At 59.6% G+C, this 26,992-nt stretch overlaps 1 long non-coding RNA gene and 1 pseudogene across 3 annotated transcripts; one reads left to right on the plus strand and one right to left on the minus strand.

The window, feature by feature from the left end:
• Nucleotides 1-8,395: 8,395 nt before the first annotated feature.
• On the plus strand, nucleotides 8,396-16,349 carry LOC122204609 (annotated as a pseudogene).
• A 4,019-nt stretch (nucleotides 16,350-20,368) lies between these two features.
• Nucleotides 20,369-26,199, minus strand: LOC122205539. Of its 3 annotated transcripts, XR_006196127.1 has the most exons (7): nucleotides 26,053-26,199; nucleotides 24,463-24,805; nucleotides 23,710-23,974; nucleotides 22,651-23,312; nucleotides 21,865-21,946; nucleotides 20,874-21,071; nucleotides 20,369-20,764 (listed from the first exon to the last, which is right to left on the minus strand). It is a non-coding gene; the product is annotated as an uncharacterized LOC122205539 (long non-coding RNA). The 3 variants fall into 3 exon arrangements; XR_006196126.1 differs by lacking the exon at nucleotides 26,053-26,199 and having other exon boundaries at nucleotides 24,463-24,891; XR_006196128.1 differs by lacking the exons at nucleotides 23,710-23,974; nucleotides 26,053-26,199 and having other exon boundaries at nucleotides 24,463-24,891.
• Nucleotides 26,200-26,992: the final 793 nt, after the last annotated feature.

Consider the following 26,992-nt stretch of genomic DNA (forward strand, 5'->3'; position numbering starts at 1 on the left):
GCACGTGATAACTGCTCGACATACGGCAGGTCTTTGGGTTCCTTTCATGATGTTTTCTTAGCAAGATGCTACCAGTGATGATTTTTTAAAGCATCTTTAGGGGCGCCTGGGTGGCTCAGTTGGTTAAGCGTCCAGCTTCGGCTCAGGTCACGATCTCCCAGTTCGTGGGTTCGAGCCCCGCGTCGGGCTCTGTGCTGACAGCTCGGAGCCCGGAGCCTGCTTCGGATGCTGTGTCTCCCTCTCGCTCCCTGCCCCTCCCCCGCTCATGCTCGCTCTCTCTTTCTCAAAAATAAATAAACAAAAAATTAAAAAAAAAAAAAAGGCTCTGCCATTCTCACGACTACCATGTGAGGTTGGCACCACTTACAGTGCCCAGTTTACAGATTAGGAAACTGAGGCTCAGAAAAGCCAAACTCCTTCTTGCCGGGTCACCCCCTTGGGACGGGGCAGAGCAGGCTCTGGAACCCGGGCCTTCCCTACACACCCTTTTCCCTGTCCCCTCCTGCCTCCCCCCTCCCCCTTCCTGAGGACCACATTGCTTCCTGGGGGCAGCAATATATGGGAGTGTTCAGTGGAAACACTCTGGTCTGGACCGGAAGGCCTGAGTTCTAATCCTGTGTCTGCCCCTCCCAAGCAGGGTGACCTTGGATGGTTCACCCACCGTCTCTGACCCTCTGTGCAAGGAGGACTGTAAAGGCATGCTCCTCTCCAGGTTGCAGTCCAGCGAGGTCAAGGACACAGAGTGGTTAGCAGGGGGTTCCGATCCCGGAAGGCACTCGATTTGATCTTAGCCGGCGCCAGATTAAATGAAGTGTTGCCGTAGGAGCGGCTTTTATAACTTGGCCAAGATGAGACGGGATTTGGGGTTGCGGCAGGCGTATACACAGGAATGGCGGCGAGCGGTTGCCTCAGTCCGTTGCTGGAGCGTCCGTCCGCGGCCACCCCGCCCGAAGACCCCTCCTGGCTCGCCTCCCCCAGCAGCTGGTGTTGGTGCGTTTCTCAGCACGCCGCTGTGGCGGGTGCTGTCTGCAAGTTTACCCTTCAAGAGGTGGCAAGGAGGTCCTCCTCTCCGAGCCGCTGTCCTCAGCAAACTTAGCCCCCACTGTGCTCCTGGGCTGGGGTACGGGAGGGCCGAGGGGCAAGGGCTGTCCAAGGATGGGGATCCGAATGCTGATCCCGCGGGCGAAAGAAGAAAGCCAGGGCTGATGGTTCATTTCCAGCATGGGCTTGGAGGCGGGCAGACCTCGGGTCGGGCCCGTCTGGACTCTAACCTCTTGTCTGTAAAATGGGGTGATAATAACAGTACTTGCTTTGTGGCGGATGAGGTCACAAAGGCCTTAGGCAGTTCCTGGCCCCCGTGGGGGCTCGCCTCTGTTGGGGAGCCTTTATCTCCATGGTTTTTCTAGCCTGGGAGGTTGGGAAGCTGAAGCTAAAGGGGACACCGGCTGAGCAGCACCTTGTAGGACAAAGAACCCAAGGGCTGGAGCAAAGGGAGTGGCGGGGGAGGGTGCGTCTGGGGAATGGCGCACAGGCAAACGGGAGGTGACAAGGAGGAGAGGGTGGCCGGGATCAGAGCAGTCTCAAGGTCACACAGGGCAGGCCGGCCGGACAACTGGCTGGCTTTTCCACACGCGGGCGGTGTCAGTGAGGATGTTTCTGGGGGCAAGGAGCAGGCATCCTGAGTCAGGCTGGCATTAGCAGTAAGGACATCAGAATGAGACGTACCCGGTGGCCCGGGGTGGGGTGGGGGATGGGAGGGGGTGCTGTCCATTCTTCAGCAAAAGCTTAATCCCCAGGGAACAGTGGAGGCCACCTGCTTGAGTCCAACAGGAGGGAGAGAGGGCATCCCACCGCCATTGGTCCAAAGTCCCTCCCTTCTGAACGCGACAGCCCAGGTCTCCGGAGATGCTGGGCACTGGTTGGCTTAGAACAGAACTCCTGAACCAAACAACTGGTAAGGAGCTGGCTTACAGAAAACAAGGCCCACCCTGGAGCTGGGGTGGCCCCAGAACTGGGGAGGGTGGGGTGGATGGGGGAGAGCAGGCAGGAGCCTGATCTCTCTCTCCCTCTCTCCCTCTCTCTCTCCCAGACTCAGAGCGTGAGGGCTGGGTCCACCTCACCTTAACGTCCACAGCATCCAGAACAGGGCTCGGCACCGCGCGGGAGCTTCATGAGGGCTTGTTAAATAAATGCTGAATGGTGCCCCATTTCTGTAAGCTCAGAGAATCATGAGAGAGCAGCCATCAGTTAAATAAACAAACCTACAGACTAGGGTTTCTCAGGAGACTATCTGGAATCTCCAGGGCAATGGGGGTGGCCTGAATGATCTCCCCTAAAGACATCCAGGTCATAATGCCTGGAATCTGTGACTGTTACCTTACAAGGCACCAGGGACATCAAAGATGTGATTACATGAAGGGTCTTCAGAGGGAGAGGTTATCTTGGTTTGTCTGCACCACCCCCGGGTGGCCCCCCAGTAGGGAAAGAAAGGAGGAACTCACTCGTGGAGAGCGGACCCTATACCAGCCTGGTTCTTACGGGCTGGAAGGGGCAGGTTTGGGGAAGGGCGGTGCGAGGGGAGCCAGCTCTGTCTTGCATTTGGGACACCTGCTTCTCGCCTGTCCTTGCCTCTAACCAGCTGGCCACTGGCCGTGAGCACCTGCCTTTCCCCTTCCATCCCTTTAGCCCACAGGACAGAGCTCAGGAGCAGGGCCCCCATATCCTGTTGGAAGGCACCACGTCCACGCGTTTGCTTTTAGCACTAATGGCTTTTGTGGGGATGTGGACCCCCCCCCCACCAAGTTCGGAGCAGGCTCTGAGCCTCCCCGCTGTCGACCCCAACTGGCTGAACTTGCCCAGCTCCGAGGACTTGTGGGTCTTTCCCCCGCTCCGTTCCCAGGCATAAAGCAACCTTGCAAATAGGGGTTGCGGTTGCCCAGCCCAGCCCCTGGTAGGCTGCTGGCACACGGGGCGAAGTCCAGCCCTTCTTTCTACCAACCCAGGCTCAACCGGTGGCTCCTTCGGTATCACTCCCCTCCTCACACACCCTCGATGGCTCCCCGTTGCCTCCGGCAGTGGTTTCCAAACCTCCCATTTTAGCAGAGAGACTTTCCTCCTGCACCTGTGATTGCAAAACGGTCGAATGCTGAGCAGCTCAGGTCGAGGCAGGGGTGAGGGGCAAGGCTGGCCTCCTGCCGCACCCTCCCCTCCTCCCCTCTTCTCCGGAGCACAACAACACCACACCACTGGCAAACCATGAGCCAAAAGATAAGAAAGGTATGGAGGTGGCCCACACATCTCCCACCCCTCCTTGGTTCCCAGCCCTTCCTTGGCAGGCCTCCTGGGTCAAGGGTCATGGCTACAAGGAACCTCCCCAGGGGAACCTGCTCCCCAGGGGAGTCCCTACCTCCCTACAGAGGCACGTGCACATGTCTGATTGATCGCTACTCGAAGCCATGCTGGCCCCTGGGATACACAAGGCAGAAGTGCCCACCTTCAGAGAGCAGGAAGCTTCCAGGAGGGGCCTGGCACCCAGGAAGCGAGTACAAGGATAAGATGGTCGCAAGTGGCAACAAATGCCACAAAACCAAAGAAGGAAGGACCGGGGGACATTAGTAGACCAGGGGGTAGGCCAGGGCCTCTCTGGGAAGGTGACAATGAAGCCGAGACCTGAAGGATGAGAAGGAATGCTGTGACACCAAGGACAGAGAACAAAGAGTTTCAGAAGCGGGAACAGCAAGTGCAAAGGCCCTGGGGCTCTGTGTGCTCCTAGGCCAGAATGGAGGTGCAAAGGCCCTGGGGTTCTGTGTGCTCCTAGGCCAGAATGGAGGAATAAAGAAAAGCGTCCCATCGAGTCCCTCCACAAGAAGACAGGCCCGTGGATGTTCAGAGCAGCTTCCTCAGAGCCTGGGACCAGAAGCGAACTGGGACAGCCAGGGACAGAAGGGACAAACAATGAAATAAACTGAGCAATGAGAAAAGGACAAGCTGGAGCGAAGCGAAGGATCTCGGAGATACCATGCTGAGGGACCGGAGCACACACTCCCAGTGCGTTTGTGTAGACGGGCAAGAGTGTCTATGGTCATGGAGGTCAGACTCCCGGTTCCCACCTGGGGAGGGGGCGCGAGGGAACCCTCTGGAGGGCTGGGAACGTTCAATATCTCCTTCAAGGTGGCGGTCACGCGGTGACAGCGATGTGAGACAGTGTGGAAATGTACACGCAAAACTGGAGCATTTCAACCCGTGTAAAGTACACCTCAAGGAAGTACGGGCAATAAGATAGAGCGTGGTTGGCCCTATTTGGAAAGGAAAAAAGCCCACCTCAGCCCAGCCCACCTCGTCCACATCAGGAGGCATCTTGCCTCATCTGAGGTCAGATCCAGGGCTGACCGTACTGGAAACACAACCCAGACCCCATCTCTCCATCATCTACGTGAGCCTGCAGCCCCCACCCCCCCCCCACCACCACCCGCCCCTCTTTCCAGCTCCTTCCCCTCCCTCCTGGGGCCTGATGCCTGGAGAGGTTCCAAGGGTGGGGACGGGGTGGACCCGGACACCCGCCATCCGGAATGTCGGGCTGGGCATTCCGGCACCTCCCGGAGCAGCTAGGCTGTAACCCGAGAGCCTTCGGTTAAGCGGATTTCTCCCGGGGCAGGACCCCCTCCGGTTCTGGAATGTGTAGCCTGGGGTGTGGGGGGCGGGGCCGGGAAGGGGTAACAAAGGGTGAAGCCGCTTTGAAATTCTGCTTCCTGCCCCCCCCTTCCCCATACCCGCCCCCCCCCCCCCAGCCCCAGCCCCAGCCCCAGCACTGAACAAACAGGCTCTCTCCTCCCGGCCAGTCTTTGTTGGGAGTGGAGGGGGCCGGCCCCAAGCTGCCGGGGCAGCCCCAGACTGGGCTGGAGGGGCACCAGCCTACATCCTGACCCCCCACCCCGCACCCATCCTCTGGGCCGTCCTGCTCCCGCTGGCCATCACCCCAAGCTCACCCCCCGGCTCCCCTGGGGCCAGAGCAGGAGACCCAGGGGGGCTCTTCTGCCACCTGATGGGGACCCTAATGTCCGGCCCACCCGTCAGGGCCCTGGGGGGAGGAGGCAGCGACTGAGGTCATGGGATGCCATTACCTGCCACCCTGGGGGGGGACCTGCTGCCTGCTCACACCTCCTCTTGCGCACCCCACTGAGGCTGCGGCTTGCGTGGCTCCAGAGCCAGGATTCTGTGTTCAAGCCCCGACAGGCCGAGCCGGGGTGGGGGGGGGGGGTGGCTGTGAACCGGCCCCAGTGTGGGTTTAGTTTCATTTCAGGAAGAAGAGCTACTTTCATCCGGGGCTTTCCTGCAGCTCCCAGAGTGCCATGGGGCTGGGACGAGGCTGTGGCCTCTGTGGGGGGCCCTGTCTGCAGATTGCCCCAGGCTGGTCCCACTCCCAAGTAAGAAAACTGGGGAGCAGAGGGGCATTGGTGACCGCCGGCCCCTCTCCTCCTTCAGACTTCTCCCAGGGTGAAGACAGGGCCTTTGGGGAGGAGCCAGCCACGCCGGAGGCTTGAGAGTCTTGACCTGCAGTCCACACACGATGACCTACGCCCGTGATGACAGACGGGCACCCGTGGGCCACACGGGCCTGCCTCCCACAGAGCTCCCAGGTCGGTCAGTGCTGCCAACAGTTGAAGCCCCCCGAGTGTCCTCTGGAAAGCCCAGCCCTGTGGTGGCTTCGGCCACTTTCCCAGGAGACGCCCTGGCCCACCCACCGCCCCACCGCTGAGGTCCCCAGCTCGGCCTCCCTCCCGTCTTCCTGTCCCTCCTCCCTGTCCTGAGAACCCACCTCCTTCCAGCCCCCCTCCTCCCCCTTCCTACCTCCCTTCTTGCCCTCCTATAGCTGAACCCCACCCTCGCCCCCCCCGCCAATTCCCATCTGCACCCAGTCCTAGCACGCAAGACTCCGCCAAGGCCACGGACAAGACCACCAAATGGCCCTTGGAATCTTTCCATCCATGGAGCCTGCTGCCCTTGGACGGGACCTCAGCCTCAGAGGCACGCACCCACTGGACCCCATGTGGGGACCCCTCGCTCCCTTCTCAGCCTGCACTTGAGGCCTCCCTCAGCCAACAGTCCACCAGCACTGCCCTGCCGAGGGTCAAGGGCTGGGGCTGGGGGCGGCGGGACAGCCAGCCCGTTGGAGGAAATCCCCAACCTGGTCTCTCGGTGAAAGGAAAGCAAAGGCAGAGGTGAGCTCAGATGGTGCCATCCTGACAGCAGGGAATGTTCCAGAAGTCGAGCTGGGATGGGGTGGGGCCAAGAGGCGGAGGGACCCTCCGCAGGGCACAGGACCCGCCAGATGTGGTCCAGCCACAGGAGATCTGCAGGGGTCCTCTGTGGCCTCACCTTCTCCAGGCAGCTTAGCCCATTTTACCTGGCTGAGTTGGGGGTCTCCTCTGTGCTCCCCCAGGCCCCTGCGCTGACCACTCTGGGCTGTCCTTGTCTCCACTGCTCTGTCCTCATACCAGCCGGCACTCTAGGGTTCTGCTCATTGACAGGCGCAGGGAGAAAAGGGAGTGAATGATCGAACGAACGAATGAATGAACGAACGAATGAATGAATGAAGAGCCTTTCCACCAACTGCTCATTACAGGTTCCCCTATCCTTGCAGGTCATGCCCACCCTCCGGGGAGGAATTTGCTCCCTCCCCAGCCTTGTGCTGGTCATTAACTCAGTGCCTGGACCTGCCTGGTTAATGAATAATTAAGCTGGACAGGATCTGACCTCAGGCTGACCTTGAGCCTCCCCACAGGTCATCCCCGCCCTCCCCCCACCCCCCCACCCCCCAGTCTGGATATGTGACCGATTCTGAGTGACCCTTCCCTTCCTCCCTGCTGCTGTGTTGGGCATCGGCATCACGGGGAAGTACCAGGCGCAGAGAAGTCGTGGCCCTGCCCCTGGGGCCCTCACCCTGCTCGTGAGGCCACCCCCTCCCCGGGGACTCCCTTACCTCCACACTCTGTGCCAAAGCCCAGAAGGGGCAGAACTGAGCACCGGCACACGGCCTCCAGCTGGGCTCTGTCCCTGATGCACTGAGCCCTCTGGGGCCCAGCTGTCCCCCACCCCCCTCCACCGGGCCTCGGATTCCCCACCAGTCAAGCAAGGAGGATGGTTTCGGCAGGACTACAGAGTGGCAGTCCTCTACATGACGTCTACGTTCCATGACGCCGTGGACACGCGTCGGTGTCATGACAGATCCCGACGAGACCTCGGGGACCACTGGGTTGTGTCCAGTGATGGCGTGAAATCACGCAGCAAGTTGGGGCAGGGCTGGGAGGTGGCTGCTAGTCTCCTGAGCTGCGGTCCCGGCCTCCCTCCTTATTGAGCCTTGTCCACAATTCCATTCTATTCATCCATTCACTCATTCACGTATTCGTTCATTCAGCAGATATGTTGGGCTGGGCTCAGCATGAGGGGCCAAGGTCTCGCCCTCGGGGATGCCCCACCTAGGGGACACGGTCATCCCAGGCAGGAGGTAATGGGGTCTGGGGAACCACGACAGGGGCCAGGAGAGAAGCCAACAGATTTAAGAATTATTAGGAAGTAGGGGCGCCTGGGTGGCTCAGTCGGTTAAGCGGCCAACTTGGGCTCAGGTCATGATCTCTCGGTCCGTGAGTTCGAGCCCCGCGTCGGGCTCTGTGCTGACAGCTCAGAGCCCGGAGCCTGTTTCAGATTCTGTGTCTTTCTCTGTCTGACTCTCCCCTGTTCATGCTCTGTCTCTCCCTGTCTCAAAAATAAATAAAACGTTAAAAAAAATTTAAAAAAATAAAAAAAAAATGAAGAAGGAACCATGAGAGAACAATAGTCTGGTGCCGTCACAGGGGTGGGAATAGTGCCCGTTCCCAACAGCCAGACTGGTAAACTCAACATTCACGGGGCAGGGGGTAGAGCACCCAGGGGGGCGTTGCTTCAGAGATGGGGAAGAATTAGTCTCAGACCGAGCATTGCTAAAACCCACCGAACAAATCATCAAGCAAGACCCAAACGGATCAATTGGTTCCCAAGCAATTTACTGCTTTCCAGAACAACACTCAAGAAAATTGATAAGAATACAAAAATATCCAACATTCACAATGTCTGGTATCCAACAGAAAATTACCAGACATTTAGGCGCCTGAGTGGCTCAGTCGGTTAAGCAGCCTACTTCGGCTCAGGTCACCATCTCACGGTCTGTGAGTTCAATCCCCACGTCGGGCTCTGTGCTGATAGCTCAGAGCCTGGAGCCTGCTTCCAATTCTGTGTCTCCCTCTCTCTCTGCCCCTCCTCTGCTCACGCTCTGTCTCTCCCTCTCAAAAATAAATAAACGTTAAAAAAATATGAAAGAAAGAAAGAAAGTTACCAGACATCTTCTTTGACAGAACACCAAATGGAGAACGATGCTGGTGCCACAGAAGGGCCTGGAGAGCCCAGGCCTGTGGCTTCCACAGAGGCTTCGGCAGCAACATGTGGGGCCGGAGTCATGGCCATGGTCAGGGCTGGGCCAGGACCACGGAACTCACAGAGGAAACACCAAGGACAAGGAGTGGATCTCCATGAACAAGCTGAGCCAACTGGTCGACATCATGAAGATCAAGGCCCTGAAAGAGATCTCTCTCTCCTCCCTGCCCATCAAGGAATCTGAGATCATTGACTTCTTCCTGGAGGCATCCCAGGAAGTGATGAGGTTTGAAGTTTTGAAAATTATGCCAGTGCAAAAGCAGACCCAGGCTGGCCAGAGGACCAGGTGCAAGGCATTTGTTGCCATTGGAGAATACAAAGGACACGTAGGTCTGGGTGTTCAGTTCTCTAAGGAGGTAGCCACTGCCTTCCATGAGGCCATCGTCCTGGACAACTTTCCACCATCTCATGTGGCGAAGCTACTGGGGGAACAAGCTCGGCGAGGCCCACACTGTCCCATGCAAGGGGACCAGACACTGTAACTCTGTGCTGAACGCCTTATCCCCTACACCAGGGGCAGGGGCATTATCTCGGCCCCTGTGCCCAAGACGATACTGATGATGGCAGGCATTGACGACTGCTACCTCTCCACCAGGGGCTACACTGCCACCCTGGGCCACTTCACCAAGGCCACTTTTGATGCTAGTCCCAAGACCTACAGCTACTGTGCCCCTGACCTCTGGAAAGAGACGGTATTCACCAAGTCTCCCTACCAGGAATTCACTGACCAGCTTGCGAAGACCCACACCAGAGTCTCTGTGCAGAAGACCCAGGCTCCAGCTGTGGCCACCACATGGTTTTACACAAGAAAAATAAAGTGAGTTAAAGCCCATTAAGAAAGAAAGAGAGAAAGAAAGAAAGAAAGAAAGAAAGAAAGAAAGAAAGAAAGAAAGAGAAAATTACCAGACATACAAAGAAGCACGAAACAATGATCTGTAAAGAAAAGAATAATTAAGCAATTGAAACTGACCCAGCACTGACACAGATGTTAGAGTGAGCAGAGAAGGATTCTAAAACAGTTTTTATAACTGTATTTTATATTTTCAAAATGTGAAGTAGAGACATTAAGATATCAAAAAAGATCCCAATTGAACTTAGAAGAGTTGAAACATACAATGTCTGAGATGAAAGGTATACTGAATGGGATTAATGGCAGATTAGACAAAACAGAAGAAAAGATTAGTGAGTTGAGGCGCCTGGGTGGCTCAGTCGGTTGAACTTCCGACTTCAGCTCAGGTCGTGATCTCTAGGTTCATGAGTTCAAGCCCCGCATCAGGCTGACTGCTGTCAGTGCAGAGCCCCGTTCAGATCCTCTGTCCCCCTCTCTTTCTGCCCCTCCCTGCTTCTTCTTCTTCTCTCTCTGTCTCTCTCAACACTAAATAAACATGTTTAAAAAAAAAAAAAAGATTAGGGAGATTGAAAGCATAGCAGGAAAAAACTATCCAAAATGAAACAGAAAAAAAAAATTTTTTTTCAATTTTAAAAAGAGAGAGAGGGGGTACCTGGGTGGCTCCATGGATTGAGCGTCTGACTTTGGCTCAGGTCATGATCTCACGGTCCGTGAGTTCAAGCCCACATCAAGCTCATTGCCGTCAGAGCAAAGCCTGCTTTGGATCTTTCCTCCCCCTTTCTCTCTGCCTCTCCCCCACTCATGCTCTCTCAAAAATAAATAAACCTCGAAAAATTAAAAAGAGAGCGAGAGAAAGCGGAAGCCGGGGAGAGGGGCAGAGGGAGAGGGAGAGAGAGAGAGAGAGAAAGAGAGAGAGAGAGAATCTTAAGCAGACTCCGCACTCAATGCAGAGCCCAATGCAGGGCTCCAGCCCACGACCCTGAGATCAAGACCCGAGTCGAAATCAAAAGCTGGACACTCAACCGACTGAGCCACCCAGGTGCCGCACACACACACAAATTTTCTAGTGGAAAGAGCATCAGTGAGCTGTAGGACATTTCCAAACACCCTGATGTATTGGTATTTGGAGTCCAAGAGGAAGGGGGAAAAAGAACAGAAAAAAAAAACACTGGAGGAAATGGTGACTGCTGTGTTTCCAGACTGTAAAAAATGTATGTCCAAGAAGCTCAGTGAACCCCAAGTGCAGACACTTGGTGACTGATTGGATGTGGAGGGTAAGGAAGGAGAACCAGGCAAGGGTGAGGTCCCAGCTTCCTGCCCGGGAGCCGAGGGCTGGGGTACCACCCGTTGAGCGGGAGACACGTGGGGTGGGATGGGCCCGAGGGGGGCCGTGGGGACACGGTGACGGCAGACATGACGGGTCTGCCGTTGAGAAGGCAATGACCTGGAGGTGGGAGTCCAGGAGCCCGTGGACGCGGTGGGCACTTCCAGGGAGGGCACCCGCCCTGGCCCACCCTCAGTTCATCAAAAGGCAAAGCCAGAAGAGCCAGCAGGGGAGATGGGACACGCAGAGAGGGCACAGGAAATCCAAAGGGCGTGGCGTCGGGGTGGGGGGGGTGGGGGAAGCCGTCTTGAGGAGAGCAAGACGTGGCAATGACGTCACTAAGAGGTGAAGCCTGCTGAGGCTGGCTTGGGTTCCTCTGGGCCCTGGGCTGGCCCTAGGGCAGGACTGGCCCACAATATTGTGCAGAAAGTGACAGACGTGAGGGGTGCCGGGCAGGAGCAGGACCTATAGGACAGGGCTTTCTGGAAGGCACGGGGTGGGGGGCTGGCCAGCGCAAGCTACTTCTCAGGAGCGAGAGGGCTCTCTGGGCAGCAGGTGGGGTGGAGGCGGGGGTGACTGCGTTTCCAGCTTCAGAGGCACAGCCCCGCAAGCCGTGACCACAGGTGGAGAGGACCGCAGTGCAGGGCAACCGGTGGACCCCCGCGATGACAGCGTGGACGAAAGGAAAGGCCGGCGTGTGGGCCCGCGGGTCCTCGTGGTGCCCCGGAGGGTTCCTCTGAGCGGGGAGAGGAGGCCCCCAAAGACTTCCAGAGACGAGTAGCCCTACCTGGGGTGAGTAGTGACCCCAGGGACGGGGGTGCAGGAGCCACAAGCGTGGGGGGGGGGGGTGAGTAAGTTGCGGGGGCGGGGGGAGCGGTGCATAAGGAGGCACGCGGTGGTGGGCGGAGGGGCATCCCGGACTTAGGTGAGGGATCACAGTGAGAGAGGGAGGGAGAGCGAGGGCGCGCGCGGGCTGGTTTCCTGCCACCTGAGGAAGGTGATTTGCGCGTCTTGCCTTGGTAGGCAGCTCTGGTTGCCTAGGAGGGGACCCCCGGCCCAGCCCCAGCCTGGGCCTTGAAGCCGGGGCCGCAGGATGTCGAGAAAGCCAAGAGGAGCCAGACCCCACGGCCTGGCCCTGGCCGCCGGAGCCCCCCACGGCTTGAGCGGAGGCTGGGGTGCAGGTGCAGGGCGGCGGAGGCTGGCCTCCGAAAGATCAGAAGCTCCTGAGAGCCTCCCCTGGCAGGGGACCCTGTAGGGGTGAGCCCTCCGCCTGCTCATCAAGGCCACCTGCTGTCTCCTGCCCCCCCCCCCATCAGCCCTGGAGGCCATTTCCTGGACCCCAGCTGGGCTCAGGGGGGCAGCTGGGCGGTCCTGGCCGCCTTCTGCCTCCCTCTTCAGCATCCCCTAGCAGGCAAGCCGCAGCCAAGCGCTGTCCTGTTCTCTCTGTTCCCCAGGGCTCTGCCGCCATATCCAAAGCACCCACCTCCCCATGGCAGTGTGCTGTGCTCCCTAGCGAGGGTGGGATTGCACACCCCCGCGCGTAGGCCTGGAACGTGCACGGGGACCAACACAGACACAGGCACAAACAGAAGCGGCCTCAGAAACGTGCGCGCGCGCTGGGGAGCGTCCCCTGCGCCGACGTTCACACGCAAGCACGGAGCGGGGGGGGGGGGGGGGGGGGGGGGGGGGAATGAAACCACAAAGGTGGGTGTGCAAAACATGGGTACGTGCATCCCCGTGTGCGCCAGGGTGGACGCACCGTGCACCCACAACGCCAATGCACCTCAAATGTACAGGCGCACACGCATTCCGTACACATTCACGCAACTCCACGCGCCCCGTGTGCTTCCAAGCGTTCCCGGAGAGGTGCGCCCACGCGCGCAGATGGGCACCGAAAACCAGGTGCAAACAGATACACACAGGCACATACAAGATGCACATACAAACATGTGCAAAGGCGCACATCTACGTAAGCGCATGCGGGCATATGGGCAGGTGCCTGGTTATTCACGCAGACACGGAGTGACTCACGCTCATACGTAGCAATAATACACACGCGCCCACGTACACCGTGCATAGACTCGTACACAAAGATGTACTTGCGAGGATGTACGTGTCTGCATAAATTCCTGCACGCTTACGAACGGAAGCGCTCGCGCACATTCCTAGAGACATACACAGATATCTGCACGCTCCGCGGAAAGCTTCACGAGCTGGTGAGAGGGCAGAGCGCCCCTCTGGTTCACAGCTACATCCCTGATGCCCAGCACAGGGCCTGGTACACAGGGATTTGCTAAGCGGAACATCGGGGAACAGCCTTGGCAAAGGCTCAGAGGCAGGAGATTCCTGAGGACTGGCCAGGAGTCTCATGGGACTGGGTGGGGATAGGATGGGACTGGGTGGCCAAGGCTTCCAGTGGTCGACTGGGGAGGGGGTGTTCAGGGCCAGGTCCCTCCTGGGCTTCACCTCCCTCCCCGCACCCCGCTCACACTCCCCCCACGCCCCCTCACATTGTACTGACAGCAGGTGCAGTCAGATACTGGCAGGGGGGCAAAACATAGGGGAGGAGGGAGAGGGGTCACAGGAAACACATGGCCTTGAGGCCAGGTAGGCAGGTCCTGGACCCACAGGCAGGTCACAGGGTGAGGACTTGATTCTCCTGGGAGCCCCCAGAAGCACATTCTAGGCGATTCGCTATATGGATCTTTACAAAGTGAATCCACTTGTATAACCAGCATCTATCTAAATAAATAAATACATACATACATACAACATATCCCACTCTCTAGAAGGCAGGGAGGGTCTTTTTTTTTTTTTCTAATGGTAATTTTTGAGAGACAGAGGGACAGAGCATGAGCAGGGGAGGGGCTGAGAGACAGAGAGGGGGGAGGCACGGAATCCGAAGCAGGCTCCAGGCTCTGAGCTGTCAGCACAGAGCCCGATGTGGGGCTCGAACTCAGGGGGCTCAAATGCACAGACTGTGAGCTTTGTTTTCCCTTGTAGCCAGCAAGGGGACACTCAGCTCAGGACCCCTTTGCCCCGGGCCACCACACCCTCATCTTCTCCCGTTAGCCAGGGTCCCAGCAGCCCCCATGGATGAGAGGCAGGGACAGTTCGTCAGCCCCCACCCTGTGGTCCTGCCTCTCCTCTGCATCAGGCCCAGGCTCCTGTGGCCAGCCGAGGAGTCACCATCTCCCCTATTGGGGGAGAGACCTTGTTCCAGATCTTGAGCAGCACCTCTGGAGCCCCCATTTTGGAAGCCAGGAAAGCTGGGGGGAAAGAGCACAGAGCCCTTGAGTGTCTATGCTGGCCCACCCCTTTGAGCCTCTTGTTGACACGGCCCAAGGCCCCATGGCTTTAAGGAAAGACTCGAACTCAGGGCCGACCCACTCCAAACCCCATAGCCCCTTCAGCAGCGGAGATCACGACCATCATTTTACAGATGAGGAAACTGAGGCTCAGAGAGACCAAGAACAGAACCAAGACTCCCATGCAGGAGTTTTGAACGCCAGGCTTCCGGTTGTGGGGCTGAACTTGACCCCGGCATTCCCCTGCTCAAAGCCCTCCCCATACACTCGGGACAAACCTCCTTCACAGGTCCCGAGCCCTCCATGGCCTGACCCTGCCAACCTCACCCACCTCTCCTGCCCACTAGCACACTGGCCCTTCCCGGATCGATGACCCCAGTGCCTTTTGGACTCCAGGTATCGATAAGCAGCTGCCATGGGGCTCGGTACTCGTCTTGCCCCAGGAGAGGACGGACAGGCGCTGTCTCCTTTCAGCTGCGCCCACTGTGCGCAGCACGCTTCCTGGCACACAGTAGGTGCTCAGTGGAGGGATGAATGAGCCTGTGGCAGGCTGGCAGGCAGGGGAAGGTCAGCAGAGGGAAGGCTGGTAAGCACAAACAGGGGCCTGGTGCAGAGGGATTTGCTAGGTGGAACATCGGGGAACAGCCTCAGCAAAGGCTCAGAGGCAGGAGACTTCTGAGGACTGGCCAGGAGTCTCCTGTGACTGGATGAGGATAGGATGGGACTAAGTGGCCAAGGCGGGAGTGGCTCCCACCCTCTGCACCCTCTGTGTAGGAGGTCTGGGCTTGGGACAAGGACTTGCCCAAGATCACGAGCTGGTGAGTGGACAGGCAGGATTAAAACTCAGATCCTCCCCAGCCCCCAGCCCAGTTTGGGGTTGGGAGACCCTTCCCTCCTCACCCCCCTTCCCCTCTCTCTCTCCTCTCTCCCTCCTTCCTAGAGGATGCAGGGCCAAACTGCCCTAAGACAGGGGGTTGGAGGTCCCTGACCTGCGGCTCCTTTCTCCCTGACCACACCTCTAGCCCAGGCTCTGGGATATGTCAGCACCCTGCTGAGAAGAGCCCACCCCCCCCCCCTGGGGTCTCCCCTCTGAGAGCTGTGGCTTTGTAGAGTCCTGGGGCCACTAGCTCGCTGTGTGGCCTCCTGGGGCCACTAGCTCACTGTGTGGCCGTAGATGAGGGGTCCTCCCCTCTCTGAGTTCCGCTTTCTCATCTACAAAATGGGGATAAGACACATCTCCTGGAGGCGCTGGGGAGAATCGGTGGTATAAACTCAAAATAACCCCCCAACACGCTCCCGGGCAGCCACAAACGCAGGCGCTTCTCACGAACCCTCTCATTGTAGCCTCTCGGTAAGCAAGACGTGGGAACGACCCTGGTTTATAGAGGAGGAAACTGAGGCTCAGAGAGGTCACGCCACCTCCCCAGGCAGCAGGGCCCCCGAAGCCCGAGCTTCCAGGGGCGGGAGTGGCTCCCACCCTCTGCACCTGCCGCCCTCCCTCCGCGGGAGCCACCCTGCCCCGCCCCGCCCTCCCCTCCCCTCCCCTCCCGTCGCCCCCAGCGTCGGTCCTTCCTCGGGGCCAGCTCGAGGGCTCCCCGAAGCAGGGCCCGCGGGCGGGGCGGCCGAGTGAGCGGGGACGCGGGCAGCGGGAGGGGGCGCCTGCCCCGCGCCGGCCGACGTGGGTCGATACTGCGGCAGGATGAATGGGAGAGGCGAGCCGGGCGGCGGGGAGGGAGGGGGGAGGGGGAGGGGGCAGAGGAGGAGCGGGAGGGCCGCCCCCCACCCCCGCCCGGCGGGCCCGGCCCGGGTGTGCCGCCGTCAGCGCCGAGCGCGGCCCCGCGGCCCCGCCGAGGGATCGATAACTAATTTCACCGCAGCGGCCGCCCCAGTTTTTTCCCGATAATTGTGCGCCGGCAGCTGCGAGCGAGGCCCCGGCCCGGCGCGCGGCCCCCGCCCGCGCCCGATCAATTGACATCGCCACCGGGCGGCAGGAAAACTCATTTTTCTCTCCCTCCCCGGCTCCCGGTGGGCGCGGGCTAAGCCCCGCCTCGGGCCGGGGGCTGGGAGGGGAGGGGAGGGGAGGGGCGGGGCGGGGGGCACGAGGGGAGGGCCCGGGGCGTGGAGTGGCGGGGGGGGGGGGGGGGGGGACGCAGGCGGGAAGGAGGCTCCCGGGGAATCCGAGGAAGCCGGAGGAGAGGGCGTGGGGGTGCCTCAGTTTCTCCACTCTACGCCTAGGGGCGTGGCCGAAGGCCTCGACGCAGGGCCGGCCCCGCCCCCTTCGCTGTTTCCAGAGCCGGAGGGCGAAGCCACCCCTGGCAGCTGCGTGGAAGGGCTGAGCGCCCCGGGCGCCGGGGCCCGGACGCTGGGCTTCGAACCCGGCCTCCAGCGCGTACAGTTGTGACCTCGGGCTCGGTCTTCCCTCTGGGCGCTGCTTCTCTGAGCCTCAGTTTCCCCGTCTTCCCAAAGGGGCCCGACAGAGTCCGGGGCACGCAGAGCTGTTGATCAGAGGCAGTGGGGCGGTGCACATCAATGGTGGCTCTCAGCCAGCGAGTGGGGAGGAAATCAGCGGTTACTAAGCACCTACTGTGCGCCAGGCCCGTTGGAGGCGTTGGGGACAGACGAAAATCCCTGCCCTCGTGTTCTCGCGAGGAGATGCACGATAGATATAATGTATAAGCGACGCAAACAGTGAGAAGATAGGAAACGAGCAGGGCGAGTGGGATAGGGGATGGGAGAGAGGGAGAGGCCCCTTGGCAAAGCTCTGCGCTGCCGGCTCTCAACCTGCTGGCTGCTCAAGGTCGCAGGAAACCTGCAGACTTGGCATTCTCTCGAGGAGGGTGGTCAGGAGGAGGGAGAGAAAGAGGAGGGAGGAGGCACGACGTGGATCGGAGGAGTCAAAGAGGGGGGCAAGGCAGAGGCCAGAGTGGCGGCAGGAGGGGGTCCAGAGAGAAAGGGGGTGCGGGCAGAGGGAGAAGGGAGGGCAAGAGTTCTGATGGCCGAGGAGTCCTGGAGGGTCAGGGGCAGAAGGGCCTCGGGTAGCTGACTTGCCCTAGCCGGGTCACTGAGGCGCAGAGAGGGGCAGGAGTCTGTCCCATGCCACAGTATATAGGAGGGGGACAGCAGTGGGCCCCTGGCTACTGTCTCCAGACCCTGGAGAAGGGTGAGAGGCGCAGGGGAAGGAGAGAAGAGAGAATTACGGAGGGGAGGGAGTGGTGTGGGGGGCGGCCCATAGGCTGGGTCAGGAGGCGCTGGGGAGCCTTAACTGTGCCTCTCAGAGGCCAGCCAGAGCTTCCCTGGGGCTCAGTACATCTTCTACACCTTCCGGAGGATTCGGAATGACTGGTTGGGACTCAGGGAATCCCATCTGCTGACCAGACCCTTCCCTGCCCCCATCTGGGCAAACTAGTTACCAAACTCTGACAGAGAAGTCCTAAGGCTTCTCTGCAGGGGTAGGGGAGCCGGGCAGGAGTGGGGGGGGTGGGGGGGAGGGGGCAGGCTGCTGGGAGTGGAGGGGGTGTGCAATCCAGGGCTGAGCAAACCTCAGGACTCTCCCCCCTGCCTCGGATTTCTCATCTTGTGAGAGGTGAGGTGTTGTTGGGGCTCTGAGGTTCTGTCAGTTTCTCTTCCCTCCAAATTCCTGGCACACGGAGCCCGCGAGGGGTTGAGAGAGAGCAGTGACTCCGCAGAATTGAAAGGCAGATTGCTAGCAAGCAAATGAGGCTAGCCCAGGAAGCCGGAAGTGGGAAGCCGGGCCGGGGCTGGCTGGCCTGGACTTAGAACAAGACCGGGCGAAGCCCCGCCCACCCTTTTGTCTGACCGTCCATCCATCCACCTACCCAGACCTCCGATCAATCAGTCTTTCGGCACATTTAGGAAGCACCTACTGTGTGCGAGGCACTATGGAGGGGAGTGAGCTGGCCCATCCTCTCCCTCTCCCCACGACCCCCACATTTTCTCTGGAGAGTGTGGTCGTGGGAACACTGGATTGGGAGTCAAGGCTGGACTTAGGTCCGCCTGGTGGCCTAGGCAGGCTCCTTGGCCTCTTGGCACCTTGGCGTTCTGCTGCCCGGTACACAGAAGCCACGGCCAGCCAATGATGCTGCGTCCCCAGTAGCTGGCACCCGCCGTCCGGGATCAAGCTGTGGAAATAGGATTGCCTCCCTCCGTCCCTTCCAATGTCCCCCCTCCTCCTCTATGGGATTTGCCCTTCTCCTCTCGGCCACCTTAGGTTTGTCGGGTAAGAGGTCCCGGTTACCTGCGCTGGGGGGGGGGGGGGGGGGCGGTGGGAGCCAGGAGACCGGGCTGTGGACAGTTGGGGAGGACTGCAACCCGCACTCTCGGGGTGTCACTGAACTCAGAGCTTTGACTGCCCTCTGACCACTTTGGGGTCCCCGCGCCAGAGATCAGCGGGCAAAGACAGGAGTAACTGTTCAGGCGTGGGTCGTCCACCCCAGAGGCAGCAACTGTCTGCAGAAAGTCTCTGCAGGGCCCGCAGGTAGCCGGTGACGCGAAGGGGGCTCTAATGGCCTGGACCCCGTGGAGGACAGGGACAGAGCCGAGTGCTGCAAGGGGTGGACTGTATGAGCTGCTCTCATGCAGGACTTCAAGCCTCTTAAGCCAGGTCAGCTTCAGGGGCCAGCTCCAGGCAGCCACAGCCCCCACCAAGCTCCGGCCTGTGTCTTTCTTGTGTCTCACTTCCTGTCCTAAGGCTTCTCCGATGCCCGGGGTGGGACACGCCTCCCTGCCCAGGGAACCCGCTCAGCAGCCATAGAGGCCCAGCCACAACACCCCACAGGCCAACCCTTGATCCAGGGCAGACATAGCCTCGGGATAAACGCCTCCCCCGTTCTTCCTCCGGCAGGCGGTCCTGAGATGCACGTCATGAGGAATCTCCGACAAGCCCGAGGGACTGGCCACCCAGACTTCCCTAATGGTGAGCTCAATACCGTGTGTTTGTATCTGCTCTTTTCTGTGTCACTCTCCCCCCTCTCTACCCCTCACTCTTGCCCCTGGGCACACGCTTCCAAGCCAACCCCCTGGCCCTTCTTTTCACCTGCTTTCAGGGACCCGAAACAGGCGTTATCGACTGGCTTGTGTACCCCCCACCGCCAGATTCATAGGGTGAAGTCTTTTCTCTTCTTTTTTCTTAAGTTTTTTTTTTAATGAATTGTGTAAACGCCCCCCCCCCCGATTCATAAGGCGAAGTCTTTTTTCTTAAGTTTGTTTTTAATGAATTGTGTAAATGCCCCCCCCCCCGATTCATAGGGCGAAGTCTTTTTTCTTAAGTTTTTTTTAATGTCTATTTATTTGGGGGGGAGGGGCAGAGAGAGAGGGGGACAGAGGATCCGAAGCAGGCTCCCGTGCTGACAGCCGAGAGCCCGACGCGGGGCTCAAACTCACAAACCGCGAGATCATGGCCTGAGCTGAAGGCTTGACAGAGGGAGCCACCCAGGCACCCCTCGTCTGGTGGAGTCTTAGCCCCCAGTACCTCAGAATGTGACTGGACTAGGACATAGAGTCTTTAAAGACGGAATTAAAGTAAAATGAGGTCATTAGGGTGGGCCCCAATCTAACATGGCTGGCGTCCTTTAAGAAGAGGAAATTAGGACATAGACATGCACAGAGGAAGGACCGTGCGAAGACACGGGGAGGCGATGGCTGTGTGCAAGCCAGGGAGGTTCGCTTCAGGAGAAACCAAACCTACCCAGACCTTGATCGTGCCCTTCCAGCCTCCAGAACTGTGAGAAAACACATTTCTGTTGCTTAAGCCCCCCCAGTCCGTGGTGCTGTGTCACAGGCGCCCTGGCGAACTAATACACAGGTCCGTTCTGTGTGCCTCCCGGTTTTTACAACCAGAGAAACTGAGGCTTCAAATGGCAAAGGACCCTCCCCCGGCCCCCCCTGCCCCGGGTGGTACAGCTGGTAAGCGGCCGGGCCCAAATTCAAACAGGGGTCCTTGGGCGGTGGAGGGCAAGCCCTTGACACTAGAGGCGTTAGGGAACCAAGGGAGACCCTCTGGTCCAGAAATCCAGAGGCCCCTCTTCCCCTGCCCCCCACCAGCCGTCCACACACTTTGATTGCCCTGCCTTTGGAGGACCCTCCGGCTCCCTCCTCCGGGCCTCTGTTTTCACGGCTGCTGCTGCAGTGCTGAGCTCTTCCAGCTCATTCCCTCCCTCCCCTCCTCTGAAGGCTCTTCCTCACCAGCGAACTCGCTCACAGCGCACACGCGTGTGCACGCACACGGGCACGCACTCGGTGCTCACCTCTTTTTGGCAGCCACTCTGAGGCTCTCTCTACCACCCTCCCTAAGGCCTGCTGCAGACTAGCTGCAGAGTGGCTTTGGGGATGCCCCCCCGCCTCCGAAGACCACACCGTGTCCCTCCCTGTGCCCCCAGTGCCCAAGTGAGCCCCCTCCTGCCCCAGCGGCACCCTGTGCCGAGCACCACGCCGGGAATCGTGCTCAGATCGCTTCACTGGCTCCCGCCCGCCCTGTGGCAGAGACTGGTATTGTCTCCATTTCATACAGGAGCAACTGGGGCCCGGAGAAGGACAGGGCTCTGCCTAAGGACTCACAGCAGTGAGCGGTAGGGCTGGGATTCATCCTGGCCAAACTCAAGAGGATGGAATTTATTCCAAGATGTCATGGCTAACACGGAACTCTCCCTGAGAGCAGACTGCAATTTGGGGCAGAGGGCAAGGACTGAGCAGGACAGCCAGAGGTCGCTCCCTCCCCCACCACTTGGCCCTTGAGAGTTCCATCCTCCGAAGGACAAGTATGAACCTCCATCCAGGCGGCGCTCATTCCTGTGTGGCCACCTGACCCTCAGGCAAAAGGGTGTTGTGTAGAGACCAGCAAAGATCCCACTCTGGCGGGGGTGGAGTGGGGGGGGGGGGGTGGCGGGGAGGGACGTAGGCAAAGACCAACCTTTTGCCAGCACCTCCGACGTGCCGAGCCTCTGGTCATTTTATAGCAATGGAAGGGGGGAACCAAGCCTGGGCTCTGACCCCCAGAGCGCTTGGTCTAGTGGAGAAAACACACCCAATTATGCCACCAGCAGCTGTAACTTTCAGACTCAGCAGATGCTGGGACGGATGAAGGCGGTCAGTAATGGGAGTGGCAGATCTGGAGAACGAGGAGCAGTTAGCCAGGTGAAGGGGGAAGGGACAGCCTGTGCAAAGGGCCTGTACAGGGAGGGACAGAGGGAGGAGATGGGGCAGACAAAAGGAGCAGGCCTGTGCACTGGAGCTGGTGGAGGCTTCTGGAAGAGGCTGGAAGGGCTCCCAAGGGCTGGGCTGGGCTGTGCAGGGCCCTGTGAGCCGCATTAAAGGTTCTCGTCTATTCAGCAGAGATTTGTGTATTGGAGATCCCTGCAACCAGCTCTCCGGGATGGAGAATAGGGTCAAAGCACAGAAGCAGGTAGAAAAGCGAGGGGTTGGCTTGGGTCCAGGTGAGAGGGCCTGGGGAAGTGACAGCTGGCACGAATATTAAAAAAAAAAAAAAAAAAAAAGACCCAAGACTCCGCACAGGAGCGGGGCAATAACATCCAGTCTTAATTTCAAAGCGGGAGGGGGCCTCCGAGATTCCCAGCGTGTGGACACAGGGGTTTTACAGGCGCAAGGAAGCAGAGGCCCAGAGAGAGGAACCGTCTTGCCCCCACGTGACTCTGCCGGTTCATTCATTCAGCTGAGTTTACTGAGTACCTACTAGGCGCCAGGCGCCGGGCTAGGGTCTGGGGATAATACAGAGACGAGCCAGACAGATCTGTCCTGCTGTGTTGGGCGGGGGGCAGGGGGGGGTAGCTGGTGGGGGTGGAAGGGGGAGCCCAGCTGGACCTCCAGGGTCCTGAAGGCTGGGAGGGAGGGAGAGGGGGAGGGAGAGACAGAAACGCTAATGCTAATGACGAAATTACACTTACCGAGAATTTTCCATCGCCAGGCATTGTGTCCAGGCTTCTGCAAACGCGATCTCCTTCATTGCTTCATGGCTGCGAGCGAGCCCTGTTGGGCCATTGTACAGATGACAGGATTAAGGGTCAGAGAGGTGGCCAGGCCAGGCCCCTCCCCCCCACCTTCCCACAGAGCCTGGTTTTCCTGCCTCAGGGCCTGACCAGGTCCTCCCCAGGTTCCAGACCTGAGGTTTGGGGTGGGTGGGAATGGTAGTACCCAGAGCGGGGGTGGGGGTGGGGGGTCCAGAAGCACCATCCCCTGGACACACCGAAGGTTCCAGCCCCTTCCCCCCATTCAGCGGAGGGGCCCAGGCTGGCTGGGGGTCACGGGGAGGTCAGGGAGGAAGGAAGGAGAATGTGTCCTCCCGGGGGGGCCGTGTTCTGCTCTCTCTCCAACAACAAAGGAGCCTCAGTGAATCTGCCTGTGGGAGGTGGGGGGAGGGGACAAAGGTGGGGAGCCACGCGCTGTGGCCCCTCCCTGCTCCAGCCCCCTCCAAGGCACAGTCTGGGCCAAATCACTGTCCTCCTCTCCACCCCCCATCACTAACTGCAGGAACAGGGGTGCCGGGGCCGGGGGGGGGGGGGTGGGGGCGGTGCTCAGACAGTTAAGTGTCCGACTCGGTTTCGGCTCAGGTCATGATCTCACGGTTTGTGGGTTTGAGTCACATGCATGTGACTGCAGCCTCCTTGCTCATGCATCCAGATGCGTGAATTCATTCATTCATTCATTCATTCATTCAGTAGTGTTCTGAGCACCTGCTCTGGGCCGGATCCTGTGCTGGGTGCTGGTGACAGGGGAGGACACAGCATTCTGGGTTCCTGCCATTGGGGGCGCGTGGCCTCAAAGAAGGACGCTCAGGAGCCATTATTGAACAAGGTAGTGCTGAGATCAGGGGAGCACACAGGAGGGAGGGACCACGTAGTGAGACCGGAGGGACGATCACCCCAGTAAGGGTGGCATTCAGGGAAGGCTGCTTGGAGAAGGCGATAGCTTTCCAAGACCCAAAGACTGGACAGGGGCCTCAGGAGCCAGACGGGGCTGGGGTCTCGTAGGCCATGGTGAAGATTTGAACTTCTCCCTTGGGCAGGGAGGGGCTGTGAGCAGGGGCGCGACAGGTCAAAGGTGAACTTCGGAATGTTCTTCCACGCAGTATATACACCTGCGTACGCGTTCCTGTGCAAGCGAACCTGCGCGTGTGCCCCTGTTCACAAGTACCTACACAGGGATACGCCTGCGTGCCCGGCCCCGCGCAGAGCTCTTCACAAACACGGCATCCAGTGTATCTAATCTGTGCATTTTACGGAGGAGGGCACCGAGGCTCGGAGAGATGGAGAGATTTGCCCAGAGATGCCCGTGATGGCTCAGACTCCGAGCCTGGGCAACTTGTTTCCAGCTTGTGCTTGTGACCACAGGGCTCCTGGTGAAGACAGACAGGGGGTTAGAGGGCAGCTCTCCTTTTGAAGGAGGTGCTAATGTGTCCCTCTGCTCACCTTGTAGGTTCGGCCCAGAGGCCCAGCCGGTCAAACAGGCTGTACTTGTTCCCTGGGGAAACTACAGATGGAAAGGCCGAGAGAAGGACCCTCGTATGACCAGGTGGCTTCATGAAGCTCCCACCCCTGCCCCTTGGCCCTTTAATCGTTTGCAAAGCAGGATCACTCAGATTATTTCTTTTCTTTCTGGAACATCAGAGCTGGCTAAGACCCGGCTAAGCTGGAGGTGAGGTGGTGCAGCCCTTCTGCATCAGTTTTCCGTGGCTGCTGTGACCCATGACCCGCAAATTTAGTGGCGTTAACGACACGCATTTATTCTCTTACGGGCTGGAGGCCAGAAGACCCAAGGCCAGGGTGTCGGAGGGCCGTGTTCCCTTCGTGGGCTTGAGAGGAGAATCTGTTTCCTTGCTTTCTCCAGCTTCTAGAGGCTGCCCACTGTCTTTGCCTTGCGGCCCCTTCCTCTTTCCTCAAAGCCAACGGCAAAGCATCTTCCGATTTCTCTCTCTCTGGCGCTGATCTTCCTGCCTCTTTTTTACCAGGGCCTTTCCTCACTCCTGCGTTTTATACCCGCTGCTGCACCTTGTTCATGCTTAATAAAGAAGCACACTTATTACGACATCACAAACGTGTCTTTAAAAAATCTTGATAGCTGTGTTTCAGGCACAGAAGAAGTCATGACCCACCCCGTGCCCTACGTATGTACACACACACACACACACACACACACACACACACACTGCTGGGAAAAGGCTCGGGACCTTGGATGTTTGGACAAGCTGAGGCTGGAGCCTGCGGGGAATCTGGAGGGGGCTTGGCAGACGGGAGACCGGTGTCTAAGGAGCTTCAGGAGGTGGCCTCTCTGAGTCGCCTTGGATCAGGCCAGGCTCAGTCCTGGAGGCCACAGCCCGGGCCCCGAGCCAGCCCAAGGGGCAGGGGGAGGAACCCATATCGAGGGGCACCCAGTCCATTAATGGGGCACATGGAGACAACAGCACATTCAGTCAAGTCAAACACCATAGAGACAATCAGCTTTGGAGCCAGAGGGCCTTAGGTTCAAATCCTAGCTCTGCTACTTACCGGCTGGGTGGCCAGGGGCAGCTGACTTGACCAATACTTAAGGATTGTTGTGAGGATTATAGGAATGTCTTCAAAGGACAATACTACATACACGTTAGCTGCCATGATGGTGGCAATGGCCATGATTCTCCTATTGTTATAAGCCGGGAGGCCGGGACCGGAGGCAGTCTGCCAGGGATCGCTTCCATAAGAGGTAGTCGGAAGAAAGGGTATTCTAGGCTAGCGGGTCAGGCCCTTTCTACTTCCGGCCACGTTGGGGCCAGCCCCGGCCAGCACGCCCCCTCCTCAGAGCCTCGCTTCCCGTTTCTCCATTCCCACCTCTGGCCGGTCCGTTCCAGGTGGTCTGAAATCCAGGCTGGGCTTTTCTTCTAGCCCAACTTAATCCCTCCTGCTTCTGCGGGTCCCACCCAGTGAGTCCCCTCACCGGAGGAGTAGGGACAGCCTGGGCTGGGTTCCGTAGGTGCCCAGGTCCTGCGGGGGTCCTGCTCCACCTACCCAGACCCTGCGCGGTCCCCCTGGCCTGTGCCACACCACCCTGCCCTCCCCAAGATCTGCCCTTGCCCAAGCTGGCACACAGTAGGTGCTCAGTAAACATTTGTTAAAGGTGGGGAGGAGGAGATTAGTCCAGCCCTCCGGGAAACAGGAGAAAACAGGCTGAGAAGCTTGACAGCGGTGGGGGTCAGCTCTCCTGCCTGCTGCCCGCCATAACGGGAGCCCCCTGTTTTCTGTCCTCTCTCTCCTCTGCTGAACCCAGCAGACAGCACAGTGGGGTGGGCTGGGCTGGGGAAAGCGGGAGTGGTGGTAGTAGGGAGCTGCAGACAGAATGCCCAATGCCCTGGGGAGAGGAAAGCTGAGCTCTGAGGTCTCTAGAAAAGCTGGAGCTGGCGGGGAGGGGAGGCTGAGGCTCACATCTGGCTTTGCCCACCCAGGCAGGCGCTCCTGCGGGTAGGGCATTTATCCCTGCATCACTACCACCCCCTACACCCTGCCTGACCCCCCCCCCATTCTCCTCCTCCTGGGGAGGCACTGGAGGGCCCCTTTCAGAGCTGCCCTGGGGTCTGTGTGCATGTACATAGCCAGTTATACGGTGGTGTGTGTGTGTGTGTGTGTGTGTGTGTGTGTGTGTGTGTGAAAACCTCAGTTCCTGAGACACTGGAACCTACTTGAGGCTCCTGGCCAAGTTGCTCCTGTGTTTTTTAACTTATGGAAACTCCCCCCAGAGGAGGGTACCTGGGCCCTGTCCCCCTCCGAGGCGCCTTGGTTGAACAGAGTCCCAGGATGGAATCTAGCCTGGGGTGGGACAGGGGACGGGTGGGGGGGAGGGGTCTCTTTGCTGAGCCCTACCTAGCACTGCGCTGAGAGAGGCCCAGGAAACCAGCAGACTGAGAAGAGGGTTGAGCGCCCATGATGCCGCAGAGCATCATGGGATCCCGGGGCAGGGAATCAAGAGGCTGGGGCTTTCTGGGGCCGTCTGGTGGTTGATCCCAAGGGCAGCAGCTGGGGGCCCTGTGCAGTCAGGACAAGGCCCCGGCTGGAGGTGGGGAGAAAAGTCACCCAGCTTTGTGATCCAAAGATATGGCGGACGCCTACCTGTGATGTACCCTAGGAGTCTGGAATTCTCTCCGCTGCACCCCCCCCTCACGCTGGCTTGCCCCAAAGGCTTCTTAGTATCATGACTGGTATGACTGAAGGACTCCTCTCTGTTTTCCCGGCGCCCACCCACCCGGGGCCGGGCAGGGGGCTGCGAGGGTGCCCTCCTGGAGCTCACAGCTAGGGGGCAGCAGGTGGAGGATTAGGAGAGTTTGTGCTGCGACGGTGCGGGGGGCGGCGGTGGGGGGGGGGGGGTCGCTGAGGCCGTGGGGGCCTGGCAGGGGGTTGGGGGAGCGGTTTCCGGGCAGGCCCACGCAAAGAGATGAAGCCCAGACCGAGGGGCCGACCCTAAGGCCGGGTAGTCAAAGATGGGAAAGGCGTTTCTGGCAGGAGGAACAGCAAGGGCCCGGGACGGGGCGATATCGGGGAACCACAGTCGTTCCGTCCGGCCCGCGGGCCGAGGGGAAGCGCGGCAACGGGTGGCGGAGGCGGCGCACCCACCCGCAGGGCTTTGAACGCCGAGGACACCCCGCCCTCTCGCTCCTGGGGCGGGGCTTCCCCCCCCCCACCCCCGCCACCCCCGCCTCCGTGGGCGGGGCCCGGGGAAAGGCTGGACGACCGCGGCCGCCCTTTCAAGTCGGCCTCCCGGAGGCTCCCGAGCTGGCCGGGCGCGGGGGGGGGCTGCTGCGCCGACTTCAAAGCCCGGCGCCCCCAGCCAGATCCGGTTGCGGAAGGGGCGGGCGAGCCGGGGCGGGAGGCAGGTTTCGGCGGATTCCCCTTTCATCCCGCGGCTGGGCGGGCGCAGACCTCCGGGAGGCCCCGCACGTCCCTGCCGGGCAAGTCCGCGCATGGCCCGCGAGCAGCGCCGCCGGGCCGGGCGGGGCGGCGCGACCTCGGGCCGGTCCCTGCCCTTCTCCGGGCCTCGGGCACCTCTCCCCAC

The sequence above is a fragment of the Panthera leo genome, chromosome D4 (assembly GCF_018350215.1).
Source record: "Panthera leo isolate Ple1 chromosome D4, P.leo_Ple1_pat1.1, whole genome shotgun sequence".
Lineage (NCBI taxonomy): Eukaryota > Metazoa > Chordata > Mammalia > Carnivora > Felidae > Panthera > Panthera leo.